The sequence below is a fragment of the Trichosurus vulpecula genome, chromosome 2 (assembly GCF_011100635.1).
Source record: "Trichosurus vulpecula isolate mTriVul1 chromosome 2, mTriVul1.pri, whole genome shotgun sequence".
In the NCBI taxonomy this organism is placed as follows: domain Eukaryota; kingdom Metazoa; phylum Chordata; class Mammalia; order Diprotodontia; family Phalangeridae; genus Trichosurus; species Trichosurus vulpecula.
Genome location: NC_050574.1, coordinates 293,451,308 through 293,462,266, shown reverse-complemented (window position 1 = coordinate 293,462,266; position 10,959 = coordinate 293,451,308).

The window sequence follows — 10,959 nt, the reverse complement described above, 5'->3', positions numbered from 1 at the left end:
CTATTTTTCCAAAAGCCTGACTTTATTTCTCCTTATCTCTTTTCCCTCACCGTACTGTCAGAGACTCATATAATTTTAGAGATGAATTTAACCTCAGAAGCCATTTAGTCTAACCCTTCATTTTACAAATGTCATTTTCTGTCTGTAAAATATCTAAAAGCAATAGAATTAAGCATGAGTTAAACAAAGGGCTTTTTAAATATTCATTGGCTTTTATGCACATGAGTTTACCTAAATCACAGAATGATAACATGTTATTGCTGGAAGATATACCTCATAGGTCACCTAATACACAGAAGTTTCCCATATCCCTCCCCAAGCTAATTTTATAGGTGAGGAAAATGAGTCTCCAAAAGAAAAATTGGCTTGTCCAAGATGGTACCAGTAAGTGATAGAACTAGGACTGGAACCCAAGTTACCCGACCCACTATCTAGTAATCTTATCACAAAAATGTTGCTTCCTACATTCACCCTCTGAGGGCATTTACTAAAAAAACTTCATCGTAGTGACCAAATTCCACATGCTATGTGATTTTCCTTGGTGGCAGCCCCAAGTGTAAAACACAGAAATGTGAGAGTGGTGGTGAGGATAGTAACTAATATTCAATTTTCCCTTTTCATTACTTTGCTAATAATGAACACCTTTGTGTCATAGGATCAGAGTTTTATAGCTAGGGGACCTCATTTTTGTGGATGAATAAACTTGGGCCCAGAATGGTTAAGTGACTTGTAAAAGGTCACACAAATTGCAATTGGCAAAGATCTCCAGTACTTTGATGCCAAAGCCATCACTTTCTCTATGGTGACATGCTGGGTTAACAATCTATAAAGAAGGGGTTTGTGATGACAGTTATTCTCATTCTGCAGATAGTGAAATGAAATAATCTGAACATATAATTTATCCAACATTTTGCAGAAAATCTGCTATAAAGGTGGAAGTAGAATTCCAAATAGTTGCTTCTTGAGCCTGATGTCAAAATTAATGAACAACATTTTGCAGGAAGAAAACACAGGAAAACGGAGGCACATCACAAGTCCTATTTGATAGGACCTACCTTGGATGGTAGCATTGTACCAGCACTGGTGATGCTAAGGGTTTTCTAGAATGTAGCAAATCAATCAATCAATCAATCTCTCTCTCTCTCCCTCTCTCTCTCTCTCTCTCTCTCTCTCTCTCTCTCTCTCTCTCTCTCTTTCATCCCCCTCCCTGCACCCCCTCCACACCTTCTCCTCCCCCTCCCTCCCTCCCTCCCTCTTGCTTGCTGTGAATGAATAGTTCTGACCTTAATGATGAATTCTATTTAGGAATGTCTGAACTCCATCAAGCAATAAACTGTGCCCACTGGGAACATTTCCTCAAAATCTGAAAAACTTTTCCTCAACTGAATTGGGTTTTTGATAGAAATCAATGCTAAATCCTGACAATTCTCATTGAAATGAGCTTAAGAAACCACTACCACTTACCTTGTTACCAGTAACTGAATTAGTTCACAATGGAAAAATATAGAATAATCCAAGCTAAATGTGAACTTATAGGCCAGTATACTGCCCGACAGTCGCTGACTGGGCATCGGCTGCTTCCATGATTTATTTACTCGTTTGTTTTCCAGTGGTGGGGAGGTTGTGCAGACTATATCGTCACTTTAGATAGCACCTCGCCAAAAACCATAACAATGTTTGCAAGCAAAGCTGGCAGCTTTTGTTCAGCAGTAGCATACTAAATTTTGAAGGGGGGGGGTGGGGGAGAAGAGTTCGATAAATCAGAGGATTTTAAAAGAACATCCTAATTTGTTCAGAGTCTAACATTACTACTGTCAGGAAAAACATATAAAACTCTCCTTTTTCATGTCTGGATTTGACTTACAAAGTGAACTAAGCATACAATAAAATCTCCTAGATTAAACGTGTATGATGGATAAGAGGAAAAAAAAGTGTTTTCTTTATGTCTCTAATATGAACCCATGACCACTAGCATATCAATCTAAATCTACTACACATTATTCTTCACTCAAAACACTCCTAAATATTGTAGGCTATCTTCCATATTGAGCAGCTCTGCAGAGTTACATTAATAAATTTTCAGACGATGCTTTTATTGCCTGTTCCATCTATCAGCAGCATTTATTTCCTTTGGAAACGTTCAATTCTAAAGGCACTTTACATAAAGGGAAACTATACTGTGAAATGAAGTTCTGTGAACAACTGAACCCTAATCCTAATTAAAGGTATGCTCCAGGTGACTGGACAGCTAAGATTAGGATAGGAAATACAGCATATATTTCATATCTCTAATGGCTTTTCCAACTGAAACTGAAAACTGACAGTTTTCCAACTGTCTGAAGAGACATAGATTAATAAGGATTTGATTGTTATTGGGAAGTCTCAAGGGTTAATAATTCAAACTCCTACAAGTCTGACTTCTAAGAATAGTCTACTGCATAAAATTCCCCATGAAATGGAAATGAATTAAGGGGACTTTTGCCATTTCTGAAAGAAATCAAAGGAATTTGAGAGCATTGCGGAGTATGGATGGCACAGATCTACTAGGCAAAGGACATTGATGAGCGCATTAACAAGTGACTTATTAAGTGTTATGTACTTTATATGGCTACTAACTGTGGCTGACTTGCTTTGTTATGACAAAGCCTTAGGCTACAGTGGCTCAAAGGGAACAAAATCTGCATATTTGGGGAGCCAAATACTAAGTATAAGGGAACTTTTTCTGCCAGGAAAGAATTCTAGGATTACTCAAAATTTAATGCAACTTGATCTCTGCTGAAGAAACTCTTTCAGTTCACAGTTAACACATATTTATTGAGCCTTCACTTTGTACTCAGTACAGAGATATTTTTTAAAATAAACAACCCAAATTCAGTTTAAATTTTAGGCTCATTTCACTCAATGTTTTCTGGTAGTCACCAAGTCCATCTTTGTAGTCATTTTAATTTAACAAACCCTTATTAAGTGCTTACTTTGTTCAAGGGAATGTGCTACAAGCTGGGGAGAGTACGATGAAAGATTATTTTCCTTGTGTTCAAATAGCTTACAATATCTAAGGATGGTGGGTGATTTCATGCACACAAATAGGATAATATGAGATAGGATGTGATAAGAGGCAAAAACATCAAGACAGAGTGCTATCAGAGAACTGAAGGGAGGAGGAATCCCTTTTTGCTGATGGAATTTGGGATGTTTTCCTGGAGAAGGTGACACCTGAGTTGTACCTGTAAGAAAAAGCAAGAGGCATAGCAAAAGTGCTTCCAAGGCATCAAGATGGCCACAGGAAGGGCAGAGAGATGAAAGAGCGGAATATAAGGTTTGGGAAAGGCTAGTAGTCAAAGAAGAAGAAGCAGCTAAGTGGCTCAGTGGATAGAGTGCTGGGCCTAAAGTTAGAAAGACCCGAGTTCAAATTTGCCTTTAGATACTTTTTAGTTGTGTAACCTTGGGCAAGTTACTTAACACTTATTTAATAAAGGAGGCAGCTAAGTGGCTGAGTGGATAATGTGCTGGGCTTAGAGTCAGGAAGACCTGAGTTTAAATCTTACCTCACACACTTACTAGCTATGTGACCCTGGGCAAGTCACCAAACCTCTGTTTACCTTAATTCACTGAAGAAGGAAGCGGAAACTGGCAAAAAAGTCCACTATCTTTCTCATGGAAAAACCCATGGACAGTATGGTCCATGGGGTCAGGTAGAGTCAGACATAACTGGATGACTACACAACAAAGCAGTCAAGTTAGACTGGACAAAGACTGTGTGAAGGAGAATGTTATAACATGAGCCTGTAAAAGTAAGCTGGAACAAGATTGTTTTGAATTTTGAAGACCATGGTAAGAAATCTGTATTTAATCCTTTAGGTAGCAGATACTATATTTCTCCAACTAGTCTCTAGGTACATCAAGATCAGACCATGTCACATCCTTTTATAACTCTATAGATCAGCATAATTCTATATTAATACATACAAATTCAGGTTCAGTAAATGGTTGCTGGTGATATAGTTGACTTGAGATAATATTAGTGTTCCCCTGTGAGAGAACATGAAATTATTGATACATTTAAAGTTATTATGATAAAATGTTACTAAATTTTTTGAAGGGCAAATGGAAAAATGCATGATAATTACAAATAGGCTGTAGCTAGGAGGCACAGTGGATAAAGTGCTGGCCCTGAATTCAAGAAGACCCATCTTCCTGAATTCAAATCTGGCCTCAGACACTTACTAGCTGTGTGAACCTGGGCAAGTCACTGAACGCTGTTTGCCTCAGTTTCCACACCTATAAAACGAACTGGAAAGCCACTCCAGTATCTATGCCAAGAAAACTCCAAAAGGAGTCATGAAGAGGCAGACATGACTGAAATGACTGAACAACAACAATGAATGGTGAAAGGGGCAGACTTAAGTGTAGAATCATTTTCTATATTTAAAAATGTTTATTAAAAAGACAAGCAGTAAAGCTCAAATAGATGTTGTGAAGAAAAAGGTTGGCTAAGTCAGCAAGACAAAGATACTGACTGACAAAGCATAAAGCATGCCAGAGGCAAATAATTCTACAACAGGGTCTGCTGTTCAACGAGAGAGGGAGAGGAAGGATTCAAGGACTATGTTGGTTATATAGGAGACAGATAAGAATTATACAGGATAAGAAGACATTCATGCACTGTGATCTGAATAAGAAGAAAGAGAATTCACGTTGATCTGTTCATGGAACTATCAAAGTATTGTAACTACATTGGGATGAAGTAAATACATGCTCTTTTCCAGGAAGTTTTCATGATAAACATAAAGCAAAGAAAATATCTTTAAGGAAATGTACATGAAAGAGGTAACACACATCAAATTGATTTTTTCCCTCAAGAAAATGAGAATGTCTCCCTACACTTTAATGGAGAACGATGTACATACACACTGAGACAGAGAGAGAGAGAGAGAGAGAGAGAGAGAGAGAGAGAGAGAGAGAGAGAGAGAGAGAGAGAGAGATACACCTAAACACTGCCAAGGAACACATTAACCTTTAAGGCTTAAAGGAGCCCTTTGCTGAAACTTCCTGAAAATTTCTGAAAGCACAGAAACCCACCACCAATTTTCACAGGAACATGGCACTTAATCTATTCCTCCCACCCTCTTCTTTCCTGGGGTTACCAAAAAGAAAGGCTGTAATAAGGTGCATTAGCTATACTTTTGAAATGTCAGAGACAGATAATCTGGTTAATTCTCTTGGGAGTTTATGTCAGGAGGGAGAGAAAGGCCTTACCCAACTCAACTCAAATGGAACTTAAAAATAAAGTAGGAACATTAGGCTATTTCCAGGGGGATTTACATAATGCTTGCTTCTTTTGGTAGGGTGAAAACCGGGAGATTTGACTGAAAGAAAGGTATTTTGCCAACCAATTTCTTCCTGGGGTGTTTATCAACTTAAAACTCATTATTTTTATCCATAACCCTTCTAAGTGGCAGGAAAGTGATTTGGGGAACTTTATTGCCACTGAGTGGGTGGTACATTATGATAAGGCAGTCACAGACACAGTTGGAAATCAGAGAGAGAGAGAGATCCGGGTGAAGGCATCTTGTACCCTCACCAGATGATTCATCTTGAATAAGAAGGGAAACAAAGTTTGGATAAATTAGCAGCAAAACAGAAGGCCCTGAAAGAAAGGCAGTGAGATAAGTTTGGGAAGGAGGTGAATAAAAAGTAAAGTTCTAAAGAGCGTTAGACCTCCAAGGTTATTTGGATGATTGTTTTTTTTTTCCACACAAGTGAAAATCCTCCTGTATTTGACAAGTGCAAATATAGCCAAATAAGAGCTCCAAGACAGATGGCTCCTGAGAAGAATCATTTTGTCTCCTCATTTTTATCATTTCCCACTCCTGATGCTCCAGGAAACCTTCCCTATACCATACCTTGTACAGAAACTTATGCCATGTTCAGGGCTAGCAAGGAGTGGTTTCTGAAAGGCAATGCGGTCTCTCCATTTCTCTTCATCACTCAAAGCCTTCTCACTGTGGCTTGCTAAATGGATGAATTCCAACTGAAAGGACACCAGGTTGAAAGAATCTGGACATTCTTGCACTGATGTGAGGGTAACTATCCTACCTAGGCTAAACTCCCACCAGACGAGGAATCAATAACTCCCATTTACGAAGCCAACAACCTTGAGAGTTTGAATTACATTTCCCCCACAACCAAAATTGTGGTAGTGCAAATATTATTAATCCCATATTATAGCTAAGGAAAGATAAGTACTTGAAAAGTTAAGGAACTTGCCAATGATGTCATAGCTTATGACGACTGGAGATGGGGTTCTAATCTAGGTCCCCTGCTTCCAAGTTCATCACTTTGTCTACTACATTGTAAAGTATTAAGTAAATTCAGGGAGACAGGAGTGACAATGGAAAATAAGCATGATTTGAAAGGGGAAGTTTTACTTGAAGGAAAGAAAAATTCACTTTACTGTAAACCCTGAAGTCCCAGTTCTCGTTCTCTCTCTCTCTCTGTCTCTCTCTCTCTCTCTCTCTCTCTCTCTCTCTCTCTCTCTCTGTCTCTCCCCCCCCCAATCAGGGTTAAACGACTTGCCCAAGGTCACATACCTAGTAAGTGTCTGATGCTGGATTTGAACTTGGATCCTCATGACTCTAGGGCTGGTGTTCTATCCACTGTACCACCTAACTGCCCCCTAGTTGTTCATTATAATGGCTCTTTTTTAAAATATGACCCACCCTGTACTTATCTGTCTTTATTTTAAAGTATTCTGGTTGTTATTTATTTATCCAAACTCTTTCCCTCCTCTTACATAGAGACAAATCATTTGCCAAGGAAAAATACATTATTTCTAAATTCACCAATTATTTTTTTAATGTGAAACTGCACATTTCTATTACAGCTTGCTTTTTTAAAAGTATATGATAAATTCAACATGTTTCTTTTTAACTTCCTTCTGTTCTCTCCTATGCATTTTTTCAAATGTTTCAGTGACCTTCTATTCTTTTTCAGCAACAAAATTTCTAGCTCTTCTCTGATGCCCAATCCCCTATTCAACCCCTCCTCTGCAAAAACAGGAAACAACAGAAAACCATGATCCTTATAGGAAGTAAGCAAAATTAAGCAAAGCAAATCTATATGTTTGCCATGTCCAAAAACATATATTTCAGTCTGTACCTTGAGTTCTTCTTCTCTCTTTCAGAAAGTAGGTAGCATGCTTCATTATGAGTCCTTTTGACACAGTACTGGTCAGTGCATTGATTAGTTCTCAAATCTTGCAAAATTCTTCTTTATAATTTTATATTAATATTTCTTTATAATATTGCTGTAATTGTATAAATTGTTCTTATGCTCTCCGCACTCCACATAAGTTCATATAAGTCTTTCCAGGCTTCTCTAAAATCATCCCTTTCATAAGTTCTGATGATTTCATAATATGCCATTACAATAACATACATTAAATCTGTTCAAACTTCCCCTGATTGTTCCCCTGATTCCCCCAACTGTTTCCAATTCCTTCCCCAAACAAAATGTTCTGCTTTTTTTCATATTGCTCTTTCTCTCCTTTATTTGATCTCTTTGGGGCATAGTAAATGCACTGGTTTTGTCATGGAGGGTATTTTGACCATGAACACCCTTGGCACTGGTGAGAAAATGTCTATGTCATGTTGTTGAAAGGAGGGTGGTTGAAACAAGGATGCAATCATTGTCTAATCAAAATTCATCTCTAACTTGGAATTATCTTTTTTCTGTAGCTAAGTCAGGGCTATCCAGGAGCAAAACAACGCTTATTGATTTTATTGAAACTGCTCTAAGTCATTAGTAACCTCCTAGTTGGTAATACCAATACTTTTCCCTCAATCTTTATTCTTTCTCTGCAATGGGTGATCTTTTTGAGCACTCCCTTGTTCCTGAAGCTCTCCCTTTCTGTGGCTTCAAAAGCAAAATATCCTCACATAAGAAGGGATCTTAGAGGTAATATCATCATCCCACCTCTTTTTGAAGGAAAAATCACAGGATCAAACAACTTAGACCAAGAAGAGAACTTAGAGATCATTTAGCCCAACCTCTTCATTTTACAGATGGGGAAACTATGACAGAAAGAGATCAAACGACTTATCCGAGGTCATACAGGTTGTTAATCAGAGAACTGAGATTCAAATATGTAATACTCTTTCTAGCAAACTCTGGTGAGTCCCCTCTAAATCAGTGATGTTAAGTTAAATGGAAATGGGGACCACTAATCTTTACATACAGATCTCTGCAAACTGCATATTGAGTAATTTTTAAAATGTAATATTATATTTGTATTTATTTTGCTAACTATTTCCCAGTTACATTTTAATCTAATTTAGGCCACACTTTGGAGTTCTGTAGGTGGCATGTAGGCTGCATATTTGGCGCCTCTGCCTTAGATCATTAACTACACTTGAATGGCAACCCATCATCACTCTTTCCCACCTCTGAGTGTTTCTTTCACTCTCCTTTGGTACCTTCTTCCCTCTCCTATTCCTTAAATGTTGGTTTAACCTAATGCTTTTTTATTCAACAACCTATTATTTGCAAAGTACCATGCTAGGAACTGGATCTAGACAATTTAGTCATGATCTATGCATGGGACATTTTCCAAATACCAACTCATTTGTGAAATATTTTCTGATCAACTAAAACCATAATCCCCTGTTTCTCATACAATTCTCATATTTTGTTACATTCATCTGGCACTTATCACCCATGGATAAGAGTTGCACAGGATAGTCAGCCATTAATGGAGGAAGCCATCAAATGGCTGAGATCACAGATACAATTGAATATTATATGCCCAAGCATATATATTTTTATATGTATTCTCTTATTTACTAACTAGATTGTAATTTCTGTGATGGCTGAGACCATGTCTCATGTCTGTTTTTACTTTCTATAGCACTTGATATAGTGTTTTTTAATAAGGCAGGTGTTCAATAATATTTTATTAAGTGATTTAAATGAGGGTGGGCAGGGAGAGATACTATATCAGTAAAGGCATAATTTTCAAATGTATAAAGAAATAATATCAAGGCACAGGGAGAGTGAAAAAGATAGCAATGAGGAAAGGTATATAAAAATGTTATTTGGAAACGCAAAATTAAAATAGGGACAATAATTTATTGTTGTTGGAAGTATGAACTGGTTCAACCATTTTGAAGAACAATGTGGAACTATACCCAAAGGGCTATCAAACTGTGTATCACTATTAGAGTACCCACAGGAATCAAAGGGGAAAAAAGAACCCACATATGCAAATATTTTTATAGGAGCTCTTTTTTGTGGTATCAAAGAATTGGAAATTTAGGGGATGCCCATCAATTGGAAAATTACTGAACAAGTTGTGCTGTGTGATTGTGATGTAACACTATTGTCCTATAAAAATGATGAACAGTATGGTTTCAGAAAAATCTGGGATGTTTGATATGAATTGATGCAGAGTGAAGTGAGAAAAACCAGGAGATCACCATTCATAGTAATAGCAATATTGTACTGATGATCAACTGTGAAACTTGGCTGCTCTGATCAATAAAATCATCCGAAACAGTTCCAAAGAACCCATGATGAAAAATGCTATTCACCTCCAGAGAGAAAACTGATGAACTTTGAATGAAAACTGAAGTCTAATTTTCTACCTTTATTTTTCTTGATTTTTTTACAATATGGTTAATATGGAAATATGTTTTGTATTATTTCAGAAGTATAATTGACATCATATTGCTTGTCTTCTCAATGGGTCACTAAAGGCTGGAGGGCAGGAAAAATTTGAACTGGACTTTTTTTTAAAGAATGTTAAAAATAAATAAATAATACATTAAAAAAAGAATAAGGCACATGGAATCCCCAGCACCGCCCCCCACAAAAAAGACAGCAAAATAAACTGTAACAGCCTAAGAGAAGTTTAATTCAATTTATAATTTAAGCATACACTTATAAATCATTTTGCAAATGAAATGAAAAGAAGACAGGAGGGCATTTACAAATAGAATTGCTCCCAGATCATCACTTAAAACCACAGAACCTCATTATTTCCAACTCTACTGTACAGGCTTTGACTTAATGGGGAAAAATGAATTTGTTAAGTTAATTTATAGTGTAAACAAGATGGGGGGGGAGGTAGAGTAGAATGAGTATTAAATCTATTTAAGGGAATAAATGTTTCCAAGATTCCAAGAAGTTTGGTACAACTATTTGCATGCAAACAATATGCTTATTTCAATGATCTTTATTCATTAAAATAGATCTCTGCTAAGCCTCCTACTTGGCAACTCTCAGATATTTCTAGCTATGTCTTATAAAGTAACAAACCACCACTTCTTTAAAAATTTACACTAGTTCAGACTTTTTCCTGATGTAGATTGACTTTCTCTCCTGTTGATTCAAATTAAATTATCACTAGAAAAAAGTCAGTGAATAGCTTATATCTTCTTCTGAGCATTTGTTGACTATCAAATGGGAGCAGCTTAGTATTATCCATACCCTAGGTAGGTCAAATGGCCTTACAAGCATATGTTATTCTAAATATCTCTATCCCTGTGGATATGGGCCACAATGTGGCCATAGTCAGGTCACTTAATCTCTTTAAGGCTCAGTTTCTTTATCTGAAAAATGAGGATGGTTGGCCTAGATGAGTTCTAAGATCCCTCAAGCTCTAAATCTTATGATTTTATAATAGTGCTAATCTTTTAATACTAGGGCACCCTTAGCCCAGGGTTGATATCACTTAAGAAGAGCTGACTTCTCCTTCTAGGAAACTGATGAATTCTAAATTGGAGGAGAAACTCACAGAGCTTCTGATTCACTCTGACCTTTCCTAAGTAAAAATGGCCTTATGTCAAAATCCTGGCATGCCAAAAATAATTCATTTTTCATATCAGTATCAACTTCATGGACAATTAGAATTGGAGACCTTTGAGCTTATCTAGCCCAATTCTCCCATTTGACAGGAATGAT